Source organism: Schistocerca nitens, chromosome 8 (assembly GCF_023898315.1).
Source record: "Schistocerca nitens isolate TAMUIC-IGC-003100 chromosome 8, iqSchNite1.1, whole genome shotgun sequence".
In the NCBI taxonomy this organism is placed as follows: Eukaryota; Metazoa; Arthropoda; class Insecta; order Orthoptera; family Acrididae; genus Schistocerca; species Schistocerca nitens.
The window spans coordinates 308,350,772-308,374,425 of NC_064621.1; positions in this window are offsets into that span (position 1 = coordinate 308,350,772).

The window sequence follows — 23,654 nt, forward strand, 5'->3', positions numbered from 1 at the left end:
TTGTGATGTCTACCTCCCTCCAGGTAGGCCATTTACTGGTATTTAACTGTCTACCTTAAGACATCAACTCCCGCCCCCATTTCTTTTCCTTGGGGACTTCAATGCCCACCACTAATTGTGGGGGAATGCCATGGGTAATGGCCTCTTAATTAACTAACATATTACAGACTTCGATTGGTGTCTCCTCAATGATGGTTCCCTTGCCCTCTTCAGTACCACTCATGGCACCTTTAATGATATCAATCTCACGATCCACTCCCCTGCTCTCACGGCTTCCCTACGTTGGTCACCCCATGAGGATCTTTGTGACAGTGACTACTTTCTGGTGCTTCTATCGTTCCCCTGCTGCTGCCAGGGAGACAGGCCCCCACTTCGGGCATTCCACAGGCCAATTGGCTTTTATATTTGTCTGCTGTGCATTTTGACACCTGCCTCTCGAACTGCATTGATGCGGTCATGCACGACGTCTCTTCCACTACTTTCATGCTCTTGGCACTGCTGTCCCTTATCCACAGGTTCCCCTCCCTCGATGTCAATCTGTACCTCGGTGGACCAAGGATGTATCAGTCGCTGTCCAGGACCGCCGACGGGCGCTGTAGCGATGTAGACGACAGCCTTCACAGACCAACCTCTTCACTTTTAAGAATCTCTGTCCTAAGGATCATTACCTTATCAAGCAGAGTAGAAAGGAATGCTGGAAATGCTATGTATCCTCCATGGTGACGTGGACGTACGCCTCTTCGTCACAGGGTTGTTCCAAGCTCCATAGCCTTCTATGCTGCCAGCATCAGTCAGCTGTCAGGGTCTTAACCTCCAAGCTACTCTGTGCACTGATCCATTGGTCCTTGCAGAACACCTGGCGATACACTTTGCGACAGTAAGCCCCTGGTAGCTGAGCGGTCAATCCTAAGGGACTGGGTTCGATTCCTTATTGGGTCAGAGATTTTCTTCGCTCAGGGACTGGGTGTTGTTTTGTCCTAATCATCATCATTTCATCCCCATCAACGCTTAAGTCGCCGAAGTGGCCTACCTGACGGGAGGCCCTCGTCATACGACATTTACATTTTACTTGGCGATAGCCTGAGAATCCTCTTCCCACCCTGCTACCTTTCTCTGGCAGAAACGCCGAGTTGAACAGAACCCTCATCTGTTTCAACCAGCAACACGCTGAACGCTATAATTAACCCTTCACTGAATGGGAATTGTTGCAGGCCGTTACATCTTCACGTGACGCAGCTCCAGGCCTGGATTCCATCCACAACAGACGTTCCCCAGAGGCCTCATCTCCTCAGGGCCTTTAACTGCATTTGTCTCACAAATACTTTCCCATCGCAATGGCGAGACAGTATAATTATCCCCATCCTTCACCCCAGGAAGAGCCCAATCTCTCTCCACACCTATCACCCGATTAGCCTAACGAATGAACTTTGTAAACTGCTCGAGAGGTTGGTTAGCTTCAGATTATATTGGGTACTCAATTCTCCCCGTATCAGTGTGGCTTCTGGGGAGAAAGATCTCCAACTGACCATATACTCAGACTGTAAACAGGTCCGAGAGCCTTTTTCTAACCGCTGGAACCTTGTTGCAGTCTTCCTTGACCTACATAAGGCATACGAGGCGCTTTGGCGCCATCACCTTTAGTTACCTGACATGACTGAGGCTTCTGCGACCCCCTTCCGATTATTATCCGCAGGTTTTTTCTCACTGGGTCTTCTGCATTCGAGTTGGCACTTCACTCAGCGTCCCTCGATTCAGGAAAACAGTATCCCACAGGGTTCATTTTATTAAGTGCCATACTCTTCGTCATAGAAGTCAATGGGCGAGTAATCTCCGTCGAGCCTGTGGTTACACTGGCGTTCTATGTCAACGACAGGTGCAGCTCCCATTCGCTAGCATCTGCTGAGCACCGGCTATAAGGCACCATCTGAAGGGCCTCTGCATGGGCCACCTTCCATGGCTTCCAGTTTTCTCCCTCCAAAACGCGGGTTATGCATTTTTGTTGTTGACCCATGGTACACCCGATCCAGAACTTTTCTTTAGGTGACCAGCTCCTCAATGTTGTAGCACAGTCCCGTATCTGGGGTCCTATTTTTGATAAAAAGCTGATTGGCTGTCTCATATTCACTACATACAGACTACAGGCATGTGGAAGCTTAATGCTCTGTGCCTCCTGGCCGACACATCTTAGCATGCAGACTGTACTGCTCTTCCCCATATTTCCTATGCTCTGGTCTTGTCCTGACTAGATTATGCCAGTCAAATTTATGGCTCAGCAACTCCTTCCACTCTGCAAATGCTTGACCCTGTTCACTGTTGTGGGGTGATTCTGGCTACACGTGCCTTTTGCACTAGTCCCATTGGCAGCCTTCTTGCAGAAGTGGGGATTCCCCCTCTACAAAGATGATGGAGCAAACTCCTGGTTTCTAATACAATCGCCAATTCCCAGACCATCCCGTGTACCCCGTCCTCTTTGCAAATGAGAGATACCTCCCTCCTTCTAATAATTTCCGGGTATGCAGCCGGATCCCGTCGACATTCTGCCACGATATTTCGGCCCAGAGACGTCCGGCCATCATCAGGTGAGTACACAACTACTGAAGAGCCCAGGTGCAGTCGCGGTATTTATGCCGATTCTCGCGCATGTGAAATGTACTGGCATCCTACAGCGCATGCGTCAGGTGTTGACATGCGCAGCATAGCCGAGTTGTACGTGCTGCCCTCGGTGGTGAAAATAAAAGTTCATCTAGTCATTGAGTATCGAATGACACTGTCGATTCCGCTGTGATTGTATAATTTTAATAACAGGATTCCAATTTTTATCCAGCTGAAAGCCGTTGTCACGATTTATAAGATTATTGGCAAGACGTATTTCCACTGATTCCTTGATTACGGAATCCCAAAAACCGGAAACCGGGGATAAAATTTTTGTTCCATTGTATTCCATTGAATGTCCCAATGAAGAAGAAATACGCCGGGAAAATTTCAGAAGTCACCTCCCTCCTTGTCCTGCCGGCCGCGGTGGTAGTGCGGTTTTAGGCGCTGCAGTCCGGAACTGTGGGACTGCTACGGTCGGAGGTTCGAATCCTGCCTCGGGCATGGATGTGTGTGATGTCCTTAGGTTAGTCAGGTTTAAGTAGTTCTACGTTCTAGGGGACTGATGACCTAAGATGTTAAATCCCATAGTGCTCACTGAACCATTTGAACCTCCCTCCTGAGAACCACCTACTGGAGGGATTGCCAGTTGGAATGCATATCACTTCCCTCTGGATCTCTATCTCCAGTTCACTAGAATGCACCTCATGTATTTCCTACCAACCCCCACCCCACCTCCCACCCCTTGGATTGTGCTGCCTAGACTGTGGACTGGGACCGACTTATTCCAGGATTCTAAGGTCTCTGTCGCCCCTATGGTTTTCTGGTGTCTTGTACATACCATCCTTGCTCAGTTGCAGGGTGCCATCGTCTTCTGCACTCATGGTTATAATACAGTAGATAAGGTGGGATACACTTTCACGTCTCCTAAAGGCTTAGAACACCATTTATTACTGCGATCATGTAGTGTGTTCGTAGCAGAACTCCTAGCAGTTAGAGAGCCCTCCAATTTGTTTCTCAGGCTTCCCTCCACAGTGCTTTAATTTGTTCCGACTCAATGAGCGGCCTCCAGGCTACCGACCAATGCTACACCCTTTGGTCTTTGCTATCCATAACCTTCTCTCTGCCCTTGGCTGTGCCGCCCATTCAGTTGTCTCTCTGGGTCCCAAGTCGTGGGCATCCTGGCGAATGAACTGGCTGACCGTTTGGCTAGAGAAGCAAATACTTATAAGCCCCCCCCCCCCCCCCCCTATATTTCCTGTCATTATTCCAGCTGTGGATATGCGGATCTCCATCAAATCTATCTTTGGCCAAAAGTGGAATGACACCTTTTGTGCTACTGCTCAAACTAATAAACTCCGCACAAACGATGAGTCTACTGCAGGTTGGCACTCTTCCTTCCGCTCCTCTCAGAAGGAGTCCACTGTTTTGTGCTATCTGCACGTTGGTAATGCCCGGTTAACCCATTGTTTCCTCCTGCATAATGAACCTCCCACACAATGTTGTCGTGGAGCCAGACTGACGGTATCCCACATATTGGTCGAATGACCCCTTCTTTTGGCCCTTCGTGCTAAGTATAGTTGTGGTGTCGATAGCTACGATGCCACGGCGTAGGTTGGCACTACGACACCGACACCGACGACAGCGCCCTCTAGCAGGCGCTGTCCAGATCTACGAGCTCTTCTCCAGATTCTTCCCATTTCATCAAGACCAGACGACCTGGAAACATCGCTTCAACCACAGAGGGTGTTGGCTCGCTATTGAGACTATGTACTACTTACGACGGGAATACGGGCTCTTCAGTTGCAAAGTTATGTATTCAGTTAGTATTGTGATATAGTAAAACCATTTCTAAGAGCAGTACCGAGAGATTTTCACCTTTTCCTGCTCCTGCTCACTTCCTACATTCGGCCTACCCTTCAGTTTACAGGAGCAGGCCCACGCGCCGCCTTCCAGGCGGGATACGAAAACAGTCTTCCAGATTCCTTAATTTTAATATTGGTAGACGATTCATGGATGGTTGAACTGGTCCTCAGTTTCCTTCATGAAAGTGGTTTTTATTTTCAGATTTAAGGTTTTGTTTTCCTCCTGGAGCAGGGGCAGGTTAGTTGTGGTTGAGACCTCTCCACATACCCTCTCGGTCTGGGACCCCATGACTACTCCACCACGGAAAGGCTGTTCTTCGTTTTTACGGTTTTTAGATTTGGTGTCTCCTTTTTGTCTTTTACTGTGTGTGTTTTAACTACAATAACTTACACTTTGTCTCCCCTGACTGGATACACCCATTTTTAATGGACCCTCTTCCTTCTGAGAGTAGCTTCAGAATCTGAGGACGGATGACCTGGCCGTTTGGTCGTATAAATCCTCTTAATTAATCAATAAATCATTCAAAAATACGTCTGAATGTAAAAATATTAGTTAACTTGCACATATACACATATTCCTAAATTAGTTCCCAAAATTCTGAAGTGTGCATGCCCAAAGCTAGATTTCAATGTCTTATAACATTCATCATTTTATAACTTAGGCATAATACTTTGATGTAAAGATAACCTGACAAGGCTTATTATGACTGCAGAAAAATATGTGTTAGCTACAACATACTGCCCTAAGAAGGCAAACGCAATTACTGAATATAACTAACTAAGCCAAGTAACAACATACCCTCAGATTAAATATTTCCATTCTAGGAGGACAAAGATAACGTATCGAGTTATTCATAGGAAACAATATAACCAATGATTCTGATTGCCAATTACAGCAGTCTTGACGAGTGGCACAGGCTTGCTGAAGGTTATGTACAATAGCCGCAGTTGGCAGTCAGACATATGCTTGTAAAACACATCAGAGTCGCAAATTATTTGCCACCTCGAAGATGTTGAAATAATTTCTAATATACCTGAAAAATACGTAGGCAGCGCAAAAAGTACAATGTTCACATTGCTTATTGAGGCAAATAGTTGATAAAACACCTTAAGCCTCAAATCAGTTACTGTGACGCCACATGCAGCTGCAATGTAAAATAAACCATGAGTTAATTTCCACATATACACACATTCTTCAAATTATTGCCCAAAAGCTCTAAAGTATGTACCCCAATACTAATAAGCTAACATTTCCGAGTTCATACATAATTATTCGGCATCGTAAAATTAACACAAGTTGGCTTGTAACTACAGAAAAATATATGTTAGCTAAGCACGCAAACAGAGAGACAATATGTAAGCAACTAAGCATGCTTTTGATGTAAGTCACAACACACCGTCAAAGTACGTATTCCTACATTTAAACTGCCCTCAAGCGCTAGTTTAGGAGGGACAAATGTAATGCATCATGTTATTCACTAGAAAAAATATAAATCATGCTACTGATTGCCAATTGTCTTATTAGGGAAGGAAGGAGGGAGTAAGGTGTTTTTATTACTAAACATTCCTTAGACTAAAGAAGAACACGTACTGCTTGTAAAAGCGCAACCAAAGACGTTAACAGTGAGACATGTGACACTTTCAAAGACAATGTCAGAGTGGATATCTCAGAGAAACGACTTACCACATTATGTTTGACATCTCACCTTTTGTAAGCACAAGTTAAATATTGCCACATCGAAATTTTTCATATAACTCATTAAAATTCATGTTTATCGTAATATTAGCAAAATCGCTTTGAAAATTCGGTTTCGTACGTCTTGCAGGAACATAGAGCCATCATAATGCATCTAACGCCTGACGAAAGACGTTGCATGACCATCTTCCATTGCTCTAAATGCTAAAAAATGCCGCAACTCTTATTAAAGTGATATTATTCTCTACCACGTACAAAAATGTAGACGTAGATGTAGAAGTGGTCGTGTTCGACGAAAATAGTGGATCACAACCGGAAATGATGTTGGAGATTCTACCAACCCATGATGCTGCCTTGGCTGAAATATACGCTTCATGTCAAGACATGAATCACATCGTTCATGTTGAGGCCTCCAACAAACAATGGTTAAACGAAGCGGTTCTAAATATTATGAGGTATGTCACCTCAGCATTGAAATGTGACAGCACGACAGGGCCAGTTTGCGGGAACGAAGATTTCGACGTCGTACTACATGGAAAACAGAGGCAAAGTAATGTGATTACAGCAGGTCCTATATATGCCGAAGTGATATAGGTATATTCCGTGACAAAAAAACACACAGGTGAAAATAAAGATACAATTCGTCATGCATATACCTAAACAGTTTTGCACAGGAAACAAACACACAATCCATTCTGTAGTGGTCTCCGTCCAGGTGATACCATTTTCTTTCGTAAAGGAAGGTGTAAAATGTTTTCATTTTGTAAAATCTGTAAGTGGGTTACGAATAACGTTTCCCAGTCCTGGGCATGTGATTTTACATATATAATCTATAATGTAAGTTTTGCTCTACTATCGGAGATCACCCATGTTAGACGTTCAACATTAGCTGTCTATTATAACCATAGGTGCCGCTGTATATGCCAAATGTCGCCTTCAAGCGAACATTACACTCCACTTAGGAAAAACGTTATATACGAGGTGTGGCTAGAAAAAAACCGGACTAGTACTGGTGAAACAATAAAACGAATGCAATAAGGCTGAAAGTCGCGTGGCCTGTCATGTGACTCTCGCTCCGCCTACTGCTCGAGTTTCATCTGCCTCCTGCACTCAGTCTGCCCGTGGCGTCTGTTTTAAGTAGTTGACGTTTTGTCTGTGAGTCGGAAAATGTTGAGTGTACAGAAAGAACAGCGTGTTAACATCAAATTTTGTTTCAAACTAGGAAAATCTGGAAGTGAAACGTTTGTAATGTTACAACAAGTGTACGGCGATGATTGTTTATCGCGAACAGAAGTGTTTGAGTGGTTTAAACGTTTTAAAGATGGCCGCGAAGACACCAGTGATGACACTCGCACTGGCAGACCATTGTCAGCAAAAACTGATGCAAACATTGAAAAAATCGGTAAACTTGTTCGACAAGATCGCCGTTTAACAATCAGAGCAGTGTCTGAGTTAACAGGAGTTGACAAGGAAAGTGTTAGGCAGATTCTTCATGAAAGTTTCAACATGAACAAAGTGTGTTCAGAAATGGTTCCAAAGTGTCTCACAATTGAACAGAAGGAACGCCGAAGAATGATTTGTTCTGACATCCTGGAAAACATTGAAAGTGATCCCACCTTCTTACAAAATGTTATTACTTGCGATGAATCGTGGTTTTTTACTTACGATCCCGAAACTAAACGCCAATCGATGCATTGGAAAACTCCTGGTTCTCCACGACAAACAAAAGCACGAATGTCAAAATCGAAATTCAAGGCAATGATGATTGTTTTTTTTTTTTTTGACATCAAAGGGATTGTGCACATTGATTGGGTACCAGAGGGACAAACAGTGAATCAGCATTACTACATTAGCGTCCTGGCTACCCTACGTGAGCGAGTACGGAGAAAACGGAACGATTTGTGGAGAAAAAAGTCATGGATCCTTCACCAAGACAGTGCCCCAGCTCACAGTGCGTTGTCAGTGAAGACGTTTTTGGCAAAACACAACATTCCCATCTTAGATCATCCACCCTACTCACCTGATTTGGCCCCCTGTGACTTTTTTCTTTTCCCTAAAGTCAAGTCAGCTTTGAAAGGAACTAGATTTGAGACTGTTGAAGCAGTAAAAGAAAAAGCGACGGAAGTAATGTATGGACTTACCGAAAATGATCTGCAGCATTGCTATGAACAGTGGAAAATTCGTATGGAGCGGTGTAGAGACCGAGGAGGAGAGTACATTGAAGGAGATAACATGAAATTGTAAATAATTGTAAGTAAATGTTTTTTCCAGCATCAGTCCGTTTTTTTTCTAGCCGCACCTCGTATATCTACTGAAGTGGGCTGGCTCCGTTAATGTAGATAACGTTTCCCAGTCCTGGGCATGTGATTTTACATATATAATCTATAATGTAAGTTTTGCTCTACTATCGGAGATCACCCATGTTAGACGTTCAACATTAGCTGTCTATTATAATCATAGGTGCCGCTGTATATGCCAAATGTCGCCTTCAAGCGAACATTACACTCCACTTAGGAAAAACGTTATATATATCTACTGAAGTGGGCTGGCTCCGTTAATGTAGATTTATAGTGTAGTTTTCTGAAGCTGAATAGTAAATGAATTTCACGTGCATTGCATCTAAATTAATGGCATTTCACGCAAAAAAATGGAGGGGAAAATTAACATAGTGGGATAATTTAATGGTAACTTCCGCGATTTGTGTGCGACAGAACACCCTGCCGCTATGGACAAATTGTGCAGTTGACACTACCCCTTTTTTAATATAGCACTTGTGGCAGATTCAGAGGAGCTTGCTATGGGCATATGCAGATAGTACATAGTTAACAGTCTACCTGTACACCATTAGACAAACAGTAGAAATGCTGTTAAACACGATACAGCGACTGTTTTGTAAGTTAATCATTAACTGACATCTTAAGAAGGCAGTTGGAACAGAGTAGCCGTACTTCTACTCAGGACAGTATCAAGTCGCTCTGTATTATTGCCTGAATCATTGCAGCCCAAGGGGCTTCCGATACAGATCTAGCAGGAAGGATGGAGTACAGCATTTAAATGTAGAAGACACATTATTGGTTTGGGTGCTCGATTACGGGCGGAGGCTGCTACAGTTGAGAGACAATTAATTGTCTTCTGTCGTCCAGTTCTCATGTGCTGTAAGATATATGAGTGTCGCAGCAATGCGGAGTTGTAGCAAGCCGATACTGCCGCTACAGTGCTCTCAAACTGTGTCAGTCTACTTAAAAAATTTATCATATTTTTTGCCTGAATGCTGTATATACATACATAGCTGTTTAAGAAGACTACCAACTTGACGTCACAATAGCAGCATATATCGGTGTTGATGTAAATACTGTTTGCTAATGGGAATTTCCAAATAAGTACCGTACCTCGTAGTCGGAACGTTCCTGTATATGATTCAGATACTCACTAACAGCACTCTTCAAAACGCAGTTTTAGCAAAAGGGACGTCTATTCTACATTACAGCAGTTACATATTAATTAGTGAACTAGGGAGTTCCACATGTTGCTGAGGCCAAAAATAAACTATTTGCTGAAGCTGCGTCAACTATGTTGAATGCTCCTAACTGTAGGTGCTATTGGCTCCCACGTGCAATACATGAGCAAATCGTGTGGCACATTTAACACAGCCAGTAATATGTCCACATAGTTGGAAAATTGCACCACCTCATCCTGGAAGTAAATTTTACAAAGATGGGTACCCTCAACTACGTGCTATTCAGATGTCATTGCTTTGTTCGGAATATCTGCCACAAGACTAAAGTTTAACACATCGTTTGCTCTAATTATCGCAATTTTCGTTCGACAGATAGCACGCACAAAGTCAGTGCCCTTTACATGAATCAGAAACATGCATTTGGAGAACCACATAGTGTGCCCTTTCCACTAATCATCCTCTACATGCCAGTGCTTCAAACCATCACCAAAGTAAAAACACAGTTTCGTCACCATTACCACTGTAGAAGTACCTCTCACCACTTGGCTCATCTGGTTGCCGGTTAGCAGCAGGAGGCCACTGATAGAATGAGCCTACTGTAAGGTCACACTGGACCTCGAATGATTACAACTGACTTGTACTGAGGTGTTGCTTCCCCACCTCTCGCCATATGAGAATACGTAATGCACTCAGAAACGCTGACAGAAATTATCATTTTGATGGCCAGATCTCGTGCTGTGGGGAAGCATAATATTACATAAGTGTATTGACCTCCACATCTTGGAACACGGTACACTGACTGGTTAACAATACTGTCACACTTCTCCTTCCCCATGCGTGTCTTTGCACGGAATCATTCGGCCCTGACTTTTCTATGGATGACAACTAGCAACCTCATCGCAATGCGCGGGTAGAGGAGCTCTTGAAACGAGAGGATATTCGGCGGATGGACTTCCCTGCCCGTTTCCAGACGCATGTGAGATGCGCTGGAGAGACATGTTGCAGTACGTCCACATCCACCGACTATCCATCAGTTGTGAACCTGGAATGGTCCAGCATGTGAGCGTGTTGCAGAGCATACACTGCGGTTCGTAGTGATTACTCACACACTACTATGTAACCATGTACTGTCTTTTATAATCACTAGGGAAACGTCATAAATCGCGGTGACTTCGGTGTAAATATTGTGTTAGTTCTGCTCGTCACATTGCGCAATGCCTCCTGGCTGCATGCAGACAAGAGCGGAGATCTCCTTACACTCTTTTTCCTATATTGTAGTAACAAGGTACACGGCCTTAAAACTCCTGTCTGAACAACATGGCAGAAACAAGCGTTCCCATCAGAGCAATATCCTTTCTGTCCCACTTCACCATTCAGCCACTTTCTCTAAGTCCTCTCCAGTAGCAGGAAACCAACTCTGGAATAACCTCTACCACTATATATTAAATCATTGAATAGCGTCTCAATTTTCCAAATAGAGTTACTAGCATATCTACCGAAGCAACGATAGTAAATACCATTGTCGCTGTACATTGAGCTTTCAGCCTTTTCTTTCCAACGACTTTTTCCTGGTTTTGCTGTGTCGTTAACTGGTGGAGTCTCTTCAAGTTTCCTTTCGTCAGAATTCGATATATTAGAAAATATTTTGCACACCTATAGATTCTTTTACATGTGTCACTATCATTATTGTTATTACTGTTATTTTTATTGTTATTAGTATTATTATTGTTATTATTGTTATTGGAAGCACAAGTATTACCAGCATTAAATGTATTAGCTCTTAATCACTGTTATTTTTGATATAGCTTCTCATATAATTTTTTACTATTTTTCATATTACAATTATTTTTATTTCTTAGATATTTACGATGTAAACTTGTATTGTGTGTATGAAACCCTGGTCCAGTATGAGACAGCGCCTGAAGCCCCTAATATGATCAGGTTAAATAAATCTTTCTCTCGGTTACCTTTCCCAATATACTATAGCTGTTCTTTCTACACTCCTGGAAATTGAAATAAGAACACCGTGAATTCATTGTCCCAGGAAGGGGAAACTTTATTGACACATTCCTGGGGTCAGATACATCACATGATCACACTGACAGAACCACAGGCACATAGACACAAGCAACAGAGCATGCACAATGTCGGCACTAGTACAGTGTATATCCACCTTTCGCAGCAATGCAGGCTGCTATTCTCCCATGGAGACGATCGTAGAGATGCTGGATGTAGTCCTGTGGAACGGCTTGCCATGCCATTTCCACCTGGCGCCTCAGTTGGACCAGCGTTCGTGCTGGACGTGCAGACCGCGTGAGACGACGCTTCATCCAGTCCCAAACAAGCTCAATGGGGGACAGATCCGGAGATCTTGCTGGCCAGGGTAGTTGACTTACACCTTCTAGAGCACGTTGGGTGGCACGGGATACATGCGGATGTGCATTGTCCTGTTGGAACAGCAAGTTTCCTTGCCGGTCTAGGAATGGTAGAACGATGGGTTCGATGACGGTTTGGATGTACCGTGCACTATTCAGTGTCCCCTCGACGATCACCAGTGGTGTACGGCCAGTGTAGGAGATCGCTCCCCACACCATGATGCCGGGTGTTGGCCCTGTGTGCTTCGGTCGTATGCAGTCCTGATTGTGGCGCTCACCTGCACGGCGCCAAACGCGCATACGACCATCATTGGCACCAAGGCAGAAGCGACTCTCATCGCTGAAGACGACACGCCGACCACTGGCGACAACATCGATGTACTGTGGAGACCTCACGCCCCACGTGTTGAGCAATTCGGCGGTACGTCCACCCGGCCTCCCGCATGCCCACTATACGCCCTCGCTCAAAGTCCGTCAACTGCACATACGGTTCACGTCCACGCTGTCGCGGCATGCTACCAGTGTTAAAGACTGCGATGGAGCTCCGTATGCCACGGCAAACTGGCTGACACTGACGGCGGCGGTGCACAAATGCTGCGCAGCTAGCGCCATTCGACGGCCAACACCGCGGTTCCTGGTGTGTCCGCTGTGCCGTGCGTGTGATCATTGCTTGTACAGCCCTCTCGCAGTGTCCGGAGCAAGTATGGTGGGTCTGACACACCGGTGTCAATGTGTTCTTTTTTCCATTTCCAGGAGTGTACATGTGGTCAAGTTTCATAGAGCTATGTTACCTGGCAGATAAAAGTTACTTTCTACCTTTTGTTGTGTGCATCAGTGTATTATTCATATTGGTATGAAAGTTAGTTTAATTAGGATATTTCCACTAAGCAGATTTACGCCTAAGAATTTTTGTGGCTTCGTGTGAGAGAATACAGAATTCCTCAATTAGTAGAAGAGTTAATGAAGAGCTGAAAAGCACCTTTGGGATGGGAGAAGGCAGAAGTTGCTGGTATCCGTTTACTAATTCAGTAGTATGCCTTTTCCTCATGCGGAGTACCTAGCTTAAGATACGCTGTCGTGCTTTCACGTCACAGGGAAAAATAAAACACTCCAGACGCACACATAAATTATTTAGTATCTGTAAAATAACTAGTTTGTGTAAATTCTCCTTTCAGTTCTCGTACACCACGTAAATTCCAAATATAAACAATGTATAGGATAGAAAATTAAGGATTTACATATTGGCTGTTACACAGCAGTAGTATGATCAACACATCGCTGTTATAGTTGTAGCGCCAGATAACTGTCTTTAAACGTTACAGTCGAAAACAATTTCCTAGTGTATCACCGGTGAAAAGACGGCTCCTGTATGTTGCTTAAGTGTTTTGCACTAATACCAGGAACGATTATATATCAGTGACTCAAGTAACTTCTTTTATTTCCATTTAAAAAAGAGATATTTGACGAAATACCAGAAACCTGGAGATTCGGGAATTAAGAATTGAAACTGCGACACTCAGTTATTACTGTCCTTTCGTTCCAGACCAATAACTAGCGAATGATTACACACTTATTTTCGGAAATCACTTTCATACTTGGAATTTTTACGATATAAAACTTATTGCAGTGTAGTAGCCTCTTTCTACTGTAAGCTCCTAAGTGGTTGAACTATAGTGGGGAATAGCATGCGAATACAACAGCAAGCTACTGCTTACATGGCTGAACTGCGTTTTTCCAAGCTGTGAGCTGGTCGGCGGTGTCAGTCCTTGATAACACAAGGCTCTGGATATGCTTAAGCGACCACCACAGGGCGCGACGATCGATTGCTGTACGTCTCCATAAACAGGGACCGCGGCTTAACTGCCGCGTCGAAAGGATGGAACAAAACTTAACATAAAATGAAGGCTTCCATGATCGGATGACATTGCTCCTGGTAAACCTTTCAAGTTATAAGGCCGCGGTCCACGATACTCTTCTGTTCCTAGCGTTTCGACCAGAATTACGCTGGACATCTTCAGAGGCGTAGCTCCTGCTGGGTCAGTCGACAACACTCAACGGAGGAGCAACGTCGTTTGTAGCATAATAGTAAGTGGAACTGGTACACCGACTGCGCAACATTGCCGTAACCAGTTTCAATAATGGGTGTGACGAAGTGGAAATTGGCCGGCCGGTGTGGCCGAGCGGTTCTAGGCGCTACAGTCTGGAACCGCGCGACCGCTACGGTCGCAGGTTCGAATCCTACCTCGGCCATGGATGTGTGTGATGTCCTTGGGTTAGTTAGCTTTAAGTAGTTCTAAGTTCTAGGGGACTGATGACCTCAGAAGTTAAGTCCCATACTGCTCAGAGCCATTTGAACCATTTTTGAAGTATACACAGTTAACTTACTGCCTCATAGTATGTGAGAAAAGACGCCAGAAACTAACTCATTCAGCTCTTACAATGAACCGCTTTGGAGCAACGTTGAAGAAGACAAAGATGTTTATTGCATTCCACGCCACACGCTCCCCCCCCCCCCCTCCCCATGTTACCTGCCATGTAACCACAACAATGGCTGCTGCTGGCTACAGGGGGTGGGACTGGAGGTATCTATTGATGAGCACACCATGAGGCTACGGAGCATAGTTGAACTGCTCAGCAGACGAGTAACTCACAATAGTCCTACAGTGCTTGTGGAATTGATACACAGCAGAGCAATACCAACGATAGACAAAGCAAACTTCACATTATGTCTACAACAACAGTTGCCTAAATTGACATTTCTTCGGAAAGGAACCCAAGATATTTCGCTGAGTGAGAAATAATTAGTAAGATGAGTCAGTAGAATGTATGGTGTAGTTTACGCTCGACACCGCGGACAGTGATATGAGGAGTACAACAATCACGTCACGTGCTTAAGAAGTGACAGTGATACTGAAATAAGTGCCGAACCACGTAGTCCATCATCCTTGTTAGAGAAGGGGCCACAAATCCCCTCTCCAGCGGGAAGTATGAAAGGGGCACGAAATATTACATACATGGAAGATCATCCGCAGCATAAAAAGAAATCATTTATGTACAGTTTTCGGGTAGGTCTGCAGCAGTATGACCGTATAGGGCATAAGAAAAACTGCAGATATTCAAGAGAGGACAAGGTACTCTAGTTACAAAAACTGGTGTTTGCACGTTTCGACGTTGGTCTGTGTAGTTTATAGGATGTGATGATAGTGACCTTCTGCGTTATGTAGACATCAAATTCGTCGCGACAAAGATTACAGTTGTTTCAAGAAAAGAAGTGGATGGTTAGATAACCTCAAACAGTGTTACTGAGATGATGATGTTTTGTTTATGGAGCGCTCAACTGCGCGGTTATCAGCGCCCGTACAATTCCCAACCTTTGCTCAGCCCAATCTAGCCACTTTCATGAGTGATGGTGAAATGATCAGGTCAACACTAACACCCAGTCATCTCCAGGCAGGTGAAAATCACTGAACCCGCCGCGAGTCGAACCCGGGACCCCGTGGTCGGGAAGCGAGAACGCGACTACGAGACCACGAGTTGCGGACTGTGTTACTCAACTGGGAGACATAAGAAAACGAAGTTTCAAACAAAGAATCAACTTGACGATGACCAGCAACTATGGAATCGGCCCGAAAATTTGTAGTTGAGATAAACAAACCTATCCCTTAATTCAGCAATGAATTTAATTTCAATTCCTATCAAGGGGTGGGGGAGTGGTTGGAGGTGTGAAGAAGAAATGCATATGAAAGAAACCCTGGTAATTAGAGGATTCCAATGGTGTTGTATCAAAATCAATAATTTCAAAGCCTTAACCTATTCGTATACAATTATGGTGACTGTAAATCTGGAAGGTAAACTGGCTGGAAAGTTATTTATTTGCTGCGACAAGTTAAGAGGTGCTCCGCACCCTACAATTCTTTCTCGTGTGCGTGATCTTGCAAGGGCGGTAGGAAGGGGAATCGTCTCCTACTGCTACAAAATCCTCTCCTTCCTTCCCGTCACTCTCAGAATTAGGCCATGCCGTCTGCATTGCGGATAACGATGGAAGGTCAGCACTGATAGCTGGAGGATTCCCTGGTGAATATAACGAAGTTTCTCCAATCGCCACTACGTTGGAATCCAGTGCTGGCTGTGGAGGGAGCTTCGACTGCGCCAGTTGCGTTGCTGCCAGTAACAACGATGACCGGCTGAAGAGGGGAGCCGCGCCCATCTTCGGCGAATAAAGAACCGATCTGCCCATCTGCGATCCGTAATGCTTGAGACTAGGGCGTCCAAGTCGCTCTCCCGGACATCACAAGCACCGTCTGCTGGGTCCGCAGCTCAGGCTGTCCTCCGTGTCGCTATTGTATCTTCCGCTTACACGCCATCTCGAAAACAAACAACAGAGGCATGCAGTTTTTTGCCTAAGTGCAGCCTCTCTCAAAGGGGCCGCTGAGGCTCCGACGACGTCCACAACCACGCCGTGTTGCGACGCGCCGGCTGCCAGGCTCTCCTACGGCGGGTGCCGCTGCGCTGACCGCCGCCAACGCCAGAGGCAGCATCGGCGAATTCCTGCCGAAGCTCTGGCGTGTTACTCTGCAACTTAGTGCAACGTGGTTTCAACATGGTCGCTGCTAGCCAGCGACTAGAAGAAGAGTATGTGAATATAAAATACTTACTGATAAATGATTGTTAAATGAATTGTGTCTTATTAGCTTCCGGCGATCGACAGGACCCCACTACCGCACCTCCACTTTTGTGTTCAACATTCAAGTAGGAGACCGCATACAGCGGGCAACTACAATATGAATCGTCGTGTTAGGGTTGTATCTCAGAATCAGCTTCATTCACAAAGATACACTGATCATCCAGAGTAGTATCACCACCTACCTAAAAACCGGTATGTCGACTTCTTACACGGATAACAACGGCGACGCTTCGTGGTGTGGAAGCAATGGAGTTGGCACCACATATGCACACTCAGCTCACCTGATTCCCGTAAATTAAGGCGAGGGGAGCGATGAGGTCTGACGGCACGTTGTCACATCCCAGATGTGTTCGACATTGTTCATACCTGGTGAGTTGGGGAGGGGGGGGGGGGGCAGCACATGAACAGGAACTCTTGTTTTGTTCCTCTAACCACTCCATCATACTCCTGGCCTTATGGCATGGCGCATTATCTTGTTGAAAAACGTCATTGTCATGACAAGGTGTACGTGGTCCGCAACCAGTGTACGATACTCCTTGGCCACCATAGTGCGCTCACGAGCTCCACTCGACCATTGGACGACCACGCAAATATTCCCCAAAGCGCTGCAGCCAGCTTGCCTCCCTCCCGCAGTGCAGGTGTCAAGTAGCTGTTCCCTGGGAAGACGACGGATTTGCGCACTCTATCGGCATGACGAAGAAGGTACCGGGATTCATCAGACCATGCAAAACTCTGCCACTCTGCCGATGGTCACGAGCCCATTTCAGTTGCAGTGGCCAATATCGTGGTGTTAACATTGGAACACGTAGGTGTCGTCGCCTACAGAGGCCCTTCTTAGGAGTGTTCGGTGCACTGTGTGTTCAGACAAACTTGTACTCCACCTAGCACCACTTGTACTCTGCCCAGCATTAAAGTCTAATGTTAGTTCCGCCACAGTTCGTCGCCTGCCCTTCTTTACCAGTCTTTTAACCTACGACGTGTTCCATTTATAATGAGGGATGTCCGCCCAACCCCACGATCTCTGGACGTGGTTTCACCATGCTTTTGCCAAGTGTTGAAGACACCCACCATCGTACTCCTCGATTACAGGACAAATCGTGCACTTCCTGAAGTGCTCGTGCCAGGCCTCCGGGCCATCACAAGCTCCTCTCGGTCAACTGAGATAGATCGTGCGCCTTATTCTACACACGGACAGCACGCTCAGTGATGCAATATTCACAGTACGTGTGTCTGACTAGCGGTCATTCCTCGCCAGGTGACGCTGCTATCGGCTGGACTGATTTATGTCGATACTAGGTCGGTGGTCATAATGTTCTGGCTGATAAGTTTATTTCTGACACTTGTAACCTCCCAGCAAAAATAAAAGAAAAGCCTATGATAATGAAAACGTGCCAAAAGTTATTTCCCCACAAGATTACTGAATAATAATGACCCAAATGTTGTTGAGCTCCCACAAAAATTTAAGTCAATTCAATGATAATGAAATCTCAGTGACAATGAAAACGCAAATAGACCGAAATGTCGATCTTAGGCCCTGTTCACTAATTAAACTCAAATTCTTACCTCAGTAAAACTGCATCTGCTCTTAGTTTTCGCCATAGCTTGGAGGAAATGCATCGCAAATATTCTTTGAATTTAAGTGAAACTTTTCTTTAAGGAAATGCATGGGAAACTTTCTTTCAATTCAAATGATTGTTTTCTTAAAAATTGCTTTGAAAACAAAATTATTATTGAGGTGATTCTTGGACAAATTAATTACAGTTAAGATACATTACATTATCAGATGTGCGCAATGCTGCTTCATTACCTTATTTAAAAAATATACCTCGTCCTGAATCTTGACCAGAGGGCCATGTCGACGCCCGCCGACTCCTCACACATAACTCCGACTGTCTCGCGCGTGCTACTAGCACTGACTGAGTGCAACTAGCAACTACCACTACTGACTCCCTACATGCAACTGAACTCTCTCGCAACTCGACCGCAACAGCACTGAAGTCTCGCGCGGTCAAGCGCAGACTAGCAACGATAAATAACTCTCTGGTCAGAGATTCTGTCATGCCTCGCCATCGCTGTACTGAATACATACGCGTTTCATAACCCTCCACTGGGGGGGGGCGGGGGGGGGGGGGCAAAAATTTGGCAGCGATGGTGAGTCATTTGGACTTGCCATGAGCAACCAATTTTTTCTTAATTAATCAACTTTACAATCACAGAGTATACAGATGTAGTACATGAATTAAATGTGGTGCACATGCACTGAGGACAAAACATTTCAGATAATGACAATGAGTACAGTACATGTATATACAATATAAATGACAAGAGTGCACATATACTGTACTTCAGAATATATCAATAAATCAAAAAAAAATGTACATAGAATGGGTAGAAATCATGTTACAAAAATGACAAAAGTGCACACGCACTGAAAAACTCTTTAGCATTTTCATAACAAATAAACGCAATGGTAAAAAATCATGTTGATAAGTGACATAAGTGCACATGCACTGCAGTTGAGAATATATCAGCAAATCACAAAATGTATATACAATGAATACAAATCATATTGATAAATGACAAAAGTGCACACGCACTGTAGTACAGAACATATCAGAACCACAAAATGTATACGTAATGAGTACAAATGGCATAAAGTGCACACGCACTGTAAAACTCTCTAATATTTTTACGACAAATAAACCTAATGAGTACAAATCATATTAACAAATGGCAAAAGTGCACACGCACAGTAGTACAGAATATATCATCAAATCACAAAATGTATTAATAAATGACAAAAGTGCACACGCACTGTATATGACTTTTTCATTTTACAAGAATTAGGAAAGGAATAGGAAGGATTGCGTCATGGTTGTAGCACTTAGGTTGCACGCATCTGCACTGAAAGTCCATATCTTTCCACAGAAGTACAACACCAAATGAGACAATCTGAAGTTCTTTTCCCAGAAGTGTTTATCAGCGTATCCAAGACACTGAAATGTCGTAGTAATATTCCCTGTTATCATTTTGGCAGTACATCAGGTACACCAAACAGTGGGGCCATAATAACGTCTTCATCGCTCACGGTGGTGGACAGCATGTCGTCTCAACACCACGCTCTTACAAGGCACACCAACGTAGAACTAGTGCAAAAACCAAATATAGTGCTCCATGATCATGAGGACGGACAGGACAAATGGATATTGCAGTAATTCAGAGTAGTTAGGTCAGAAGGTGAAGGACATTAAGTCACATAGTAGTCTTCATTGAGAATTACATTAGTAGTTTGCGGTATTCATAACCCATTTATTGAACATTTCTGTACCATATATTTAGTATTACAGAATAATGTTCATAAAATTAACTGAATATAGCAATTATTGGCATGATGGGTAATCGTATTACAATAAACAGTGGCACTTCTTGGCCAGTTACAAAACATATTTAGTATGACAGAATAATGTTCATAAAATTAACTGATTATAGTGAACATTGGCACTTATTGGCCGGTTATAAACCATCAGAAGTCATCACTGAAAAGGAGAGTCAATTATTGGCATAGCATTAACATAATTCATTTAGTTAAACTAATTATTGGCACTCATTAACCAGTTACAAAACATCAAAAGTCATCATTGAAAACAGGAGCTAATGAATGGTATAGTATTAACATAATTCATTTAGTTAAACTAATTATTGGCACTCATTAACCAGTTACAAAACATCAAAAGTCATCATTGAAAACAGGAGCTAATGAATGGTATAGTATTAACATAATTCATTTAGTTACACTAATTATTGGCACTCAGTGGCCAGTTACAAAACATCAAAAGTCATCATTGAAAACAGGAGCTAATGAATGGTATAGTATTAACATAATTAATTTAGTTACACTAATTATTGGCACTCAGTGGCCAGTTACAAAACATCAAAAGTCATCATTGAAAACAGGAGCTAATGAATGGCATAGTATTAACATAATTCTTTTAGTTATACTAATTATTGGCACTCATTGGCCAGCAAGTATCGAATAGTACAAAACATTGTTCATCATTCAGTATTATTCAGAACTCTCTTAAATAGGTAGCATTATTTGGAACTGGTGATACATTTTTTTTTTTTGTTAGCAATGCATTGCTTTGGGTAATTATAAGGGAAAGCAAGAAGAGAAAAAGAAATAAATTTGCTTCTGGGTTGTTCCTGTAAATGTAAAATGTGTAACGTCATTCATCATGAGTCAGCTATATCAAGGTTATGAAACGAGGAAGTATATGTGATCACATTTATAAATGATAGACACAACTGGGTAAAAAAAATCAAGTACTATTACAGGTTTAATAAGTAACAGGTTTAGTAAGTATCATGAAAAGCTTCTCCTGAAAAAAAATAGAAAATGGATTATTGAGCTGAAAGAAGAAACGCATACTATGCTGAAAAGTAGTGAACTTCGAATTAACAGGTAGTGAAATGTGTATTAAAAAATGTGTTCCATAGCTGTCCTTTCCAAAACCTTCAGTCATCTTACCATACGATATGAAACATACTGTCAAAACAAACTGCAACAAATACTTAAATAACTACATAGCATAAATACATAAACTTCAACATCATTCTCATCTGTAAAAAAAAAAAAAAAAAAAAAAAAAAACCTTCATTATCCATCACTTCATTATCCATATTATCATAACTTCATTATTATCATCACCTGTAAAGAAAAACTTCATTATTCATAGTAGCATATTCTTCATCATTATTCATCAGCATTCATTATCATCTGCAAAAAAAAATCACCTCATTACTCATTACACAACTATTCCTTATCTCTATCATATTTCATCACTAAAACTAAGATGCGTAGTTCTGTCTGACAGCCGGCATCAATCGCCTTGTATTCTGAAAGAAAAAATTAGTTAAGACTGCTATTCTACGATGCGTATAGTATATTCTTGTTAATGCTTGTTAATTCTGATCCATTTACTCTTCCTCATAAGGTTTTTGTATCTTCTTTCGTCTATTCCGTAGTTGAAATTACCATTTCTGTTTAATTTATTTCTTTCACGCATCATTTCTTTCTGAAATTGATGAACAAAGATTAATGTCTTGCATTTAAATCATATACTTACCAAATAATGACTGGTTTATGGTAACATAATTAAGTATACAGCATAACATGACAGAAAACGTAACATGTGAAAAACATAGATAGTGTTCAGAGGCAAAAATGTACACAGACTATCACAATGCAGCAGCAAAAAAAAAAAAAATGTAAAACAGCCACGATATTGAGATATCATAGGGCAAAAAATGTCAAAGTCAACTGGTGTGTGTTATACCTTAACTATTTCACAGTGCATACAAACCATACATGAAACAATCGTATATACATAAGAAAGACAAAATGTGACATTCATTGTGTTCACCTTGTATGTAGTGTAGTTAATAGAGGCGAGAATTAAAGACTTTAATGGAGAGAGAATTTGATAAAATTAATACGTCACTACATAGAATTGTATAATTATTCATAAAATACGTAAGTTTGTCTGGAAAAATATGCACGGTCTGATATGTAACGACAAGGAAAGCGACCTGCTAAACTTACCTTGCCGGGCACTTGCCAAGAAAAAATACGATAGTCATCAATAATTAATCATGTGAATATAATTGCATAAGTGGTCATAAAATGTGTAAGTTCATCTGGAAAATATGCACGGTCTGATGTGTAACGACAAGAAAAGCGACCTGCTAACCTTACCTTGCCGGGCACTTGCCAAGAAAAAATACGATAGTCATCAATAATTAATCATGTGAATATAATTGCATAAGTGGTCATAAAAATTAGTAAATGGCATCATAGCATGTTAAATCTTAAAGTGGTTTCATTCAATAAAGGGTTTAATGTTCGACACATGGTGGTTGCCCTTACTTTTCCTGCTTCTCAAACTTTCGACGTGTACAACATTGGGGTGAGGAATGCTGCGAATCCGATATGGACCTGCGTATAGAAGTTCAAATTTACTGCACTTACCTTTTATTCTGCTGGATAAATAGTGTGTACGTACTAATATCTTCTGTCCAATGTGAAAGTCACGGCGTGTACAAACCTGTTTTTGCTGTCTTCTCCGGCGCTCTGCGGCACGTTTGATGTTGTTCAGCGCAATGTTAATTATTTCGTGGTGTCGTAATCGACGAGTTGTAGGAAAGTTTACTAATTCTTTAATTTTGTTAGGTGGTTCAACATTTTTCAGTATAACAGACGGAGATAGAATAGTGGATTCATTTGGTATGGAATTAATTACATCTTGGAATAAGAATATGTGTGTGTCCCAGTCAATATGTCTTTTGTGGCAGTATATTCTACACAGTTTACCAATTTCTTTCATTAATCGTTCACAAGGGTTCGAAGAAGCATGGTACTTGGATATATAGATCGGAGAAATGTTTCTAGCTCGTAACATACGTGTCCATGTAGCAGAACGAAATTGCGATCCATTATCAGAAAGTACTTTCAACACATGCCCTACATGAAATAGAAAATGTTTTACAAATGCTTTCGAAACGGTTTTAGCAGTAGCTTTGCGTAACGGAGTGAAAGTAACAAATTTTGAAGTGAGTTCAACAGCGACAAAGATGTAGCAAAAACCTCTGTTTGTTCTCGGAATTGGACCAAAAATGTCTACTGCGGCCATATGTCTTAATTTAACAGGTATAATGGGATATAATGGAGGAATATGTGGAGTGGTGTCTGACTTAGCTTTCTGGCAAATTTTACATGACGCTAAAACTCGTCGTATACGTTTCTCCATGTTGACAAAATAACAGTTCTGTCTCAGTATAAGAAAACATTTTCTGGCTCCGTAATGTGCATAACTTAAATGAGTGTACCAGATTAATTTGTTAACCAGTTCGTCAGGAATGCATAATAACCAATTGTTGCTGTCATGATGAGAGCGGCGAAACAGAATGTCATTGCGTACAGTGTAAT